Genomic DNA, 3,033 nt, shown 5'->3' with positions numbered 1-3,033 from the left:
GATATGTACTATACTCCTAACCCACAAGACGCATTGAAAGGCAAGAAGAAGGATGGGAAACAACAAACCATCAATGAAGTTTGTCGAAAGGACCTTAGAGATAAAGTTTGTCGTCACATTGGGAGATGGTTTTTCGATGCGGGCATTCCTTTCAATGCTGCGACGTATGATAGCTTCAAAATTATGATTGAAGCTATTGGACAATTTGGTCCCGGGTTGAAACCACCATCTATGTATGAGTTAAGAGTGCCGATACTGAATAACGAAGTAAAAGATGTTCAAAAACAGCTTTTGGAGCATGAAGAAGAATGGGCTGAAAAAGGTTGCTCTATATTATCTGATGGATGGCGCGATTCTGTGGGGCAAAAAGACATCATCAACTTCATGGTGAACTCCCCAAAGGGTTCGGTATTCAAGAGGTCACTTGATGTTTCCGATGTTTCAAAAGATGCAGATTTGTTGTTCCGTGTTCTTGATAAAATGGTGGAGGAAATTGGTGAAAAGAATGTGGTACAAGTGGTGACCGATAATGCATCAGCTTATGTGAAGGCGGGTAAAATTTTTAACTTTCAAACTTAATATCTTATCTTTTATGAAGGCTAATATCTTGTCTAATTTTAACTACTTTTTATGTGTGGGCTTTGTAGGGAAGTTGTTGGAAGCTAAAAGACCAAATCTATATTGGACACCATGTGCCGCACATTGCCTAGATTTGATGTTGGAAGATATTGGCAAACAAGTTCCAAAGGTGAAAAGTGCATTAAAGAAGTCGATTTTTGCAATTGGGTATATATATAGCCATGTGCCTCTTGTGAACATGATGAGAAAGTTCACAAACCAAAGAAAATTACATAGGCCGGTTATCACAAGATTTGCAACATCTTTCATCACTCTTGCCCAAATCCACAAACAGAGAGCCAATTTGAGGGATATGGTGGTTTCTAAAGAGTAGGAAACATCTAAGTGGTCTTCAGATGGGAGGGGGGTAAAAGTAAAAACCTACTTTATGCAAGACATGTTTTGGAGAAATGTGCATTATGCTCTTAAGTTGACGGGTCCCCTAGTTACGGTTCTTAGGATTGTTGATGGAGAAAAATATCCGGCTATGGGCTTCATTTATGAGGCCATGGATAGGGCTAAGGAGGCCATTCGTGATAGCTTTTCAAGACCGGATGACTACAAGACAGCTTTTGAAATTATAGATCGCAGGTGGGAATGTCAATTACATAGACCTTTGCATGCGGCGGGACACTTCTTGAACCCGGGAATCTTTTATAAAGATGTTAGTGGGGTAGCTTGTGAAGAAGTGGAAAAAGGTTTGTATGATTGCGTTATGAGGCTTGTTCCCGAGCAACAAGTTCAAGACAAGATTTCGGAAGAATTGTACAAATATCGGAATGCACTAGGACTCTTTGGTAATCCTATGGCTGTTAGACATAGAGAGACAAAATCACCGGGTAAATTTCAACTTATTTTTTTCTTCTAAATTCTAATTTATAATCTGACTTTATGTTTATGTTTTTTGTTTTTTATAGCTGATTGGTGGGGAGCATATGGATCTTCAACTCCTAATCTAAAAAAATTTGCTATAAAGGTTCTTAGCCTCACTTGTAGTGCCACAAGTTGTGAAAGAAGTTGGAGTGTTTTTCAACATGTAAGTCTTTTTTTACATGTTTTTTAATTTTTACAAATTAATCTGTTTTTTATAGGAAAATTTCTTTTATATAATTTTTTTTATAAAAAAACTGTTTTCTTTGCAGAAAAAATACTGTTTTACAGAAAAACTGCTTCTTTTTTTTTTTTTTTTTTTTTTTTTTTTTTTTTTTTTCAGAAAATCTGTTTTTTTTTGCTGGAATTTGTTTATTATTGCTGGAAAATATGTTTTTCTATAGCAATTCTGCTTTGTGTTCTTACTTTCTTTGATTTTCTTACTTGTAGCTTCATACGAAGAAACGAAATAGATTGGCACAAGAGAGATTGAATGACATGGTGTTTGTCAAATTCAATCGGTCCTTGGAGCGACGGGCAAAAGACAAAGAGAATGATCACCTTATCCTACAAGAGATTGATGAAAGCAACGAGTGGTTGATGGGAAGAATGGAAGATGGGAGTGATGATGAGGCGGTATTTGTTGGTGAAGATTTAACTTGGAGAGATGTAGCTCATGCCTCCGGTGCTTATGAGCCTAGTTATCGAACTAGAGCATCAAGAGTACAAAATGATGGAACCGGAACATCGGGCGTTAATAAGGGAAAAACAACCGTTCAACCATCTAATAGACATTTGGTAGATGAAGATGTGGAAGAAGATATCGATGTCTATAGTGATGATGGAGGAGGAGATGGTGTTGTCCAAGTTGACGACGAAGATGATGATAGTTTAGACGATCTCTAGTTATAACTTATTAGTATTTGGGATCTAATATGATACTACTATGAAACTATGATTTTTGGATATTTTAAGTATTTAAAACTATTTTTAAGTATTTACATATATTTTTATATTTTTTTAAAATTCTTGGCGCATCGTGTGCTCTAGGTGAGCGCTTTCGCTTAGCGCTTAGCGCATCGGCCCCCAAAGGCTTTAGTGCATTAGGGCGCATTACGCTTTTTAAAACCAAGCTTGACTGGACCGAACACATCCGAGTGAATTATCTCTGATGGTTTCTTTGCTCTAAAATTAGACTCCTTGTATGGTAGTTGATGAGCTTTACCATACTGGCATCCAACACAAATATCTATTTTGACTTTAAGTTGAGGTAAGCCTTTAAGTATGTATCTCTCCATTATTACCTTCAACTTGTGATAGCCAACATGTCCCAGTCATGCACGCCATAGATATGTTGTCTCATTCTTTCGAGTCTTGTCTACATATGTAGACTCTGCCTATATCATATAGACGGACTCCACTCTTCATACTTCCATTGTTGGATTTTATGACATCTTAAGATCTCGATATACCTTCACATCTTGTGGGCCAAACAAGACGTATTTTCCGGATGATGTTAGTTGTGATACTGACAACAAGTTCTTC

General features: G+C 37.0%; 1 pseudogene; it reads left to right on the top strand.

Moving 5' to 3' along the window:
• The first annotated feature begins 450 nt into the window (after positions 1-450).
• On the top strand, positions 451-2,511 carry LOC111917602 (uncharacterized; annotated as a pseudogene).
• The last annotated feature ends 522 nt before the right edge of the window (positions 2,512-3,033 follow it).

The sequence above is a fragment of the Lactuca sativa genome, chromosome 5 (genome assembly GCF_002870075.4).
Source record: "Lactuca sativa cultivar Salinas chromosome 5, Lsat_Salinas_v11, whole genome shotgun sequence".
Classification (NCBI taxonomy): domain Eukaryota; kingdom Viridiplantae; phylum Streptophyta; class Magnoliopsida; order Asterales; family Asteraceae; genus Lactuca; species Lactuca sativa.
Note: the sequence above shows the minus strand (reverse complement) of the source record. Positions and strands in the feature narration are given on the sequence as shown.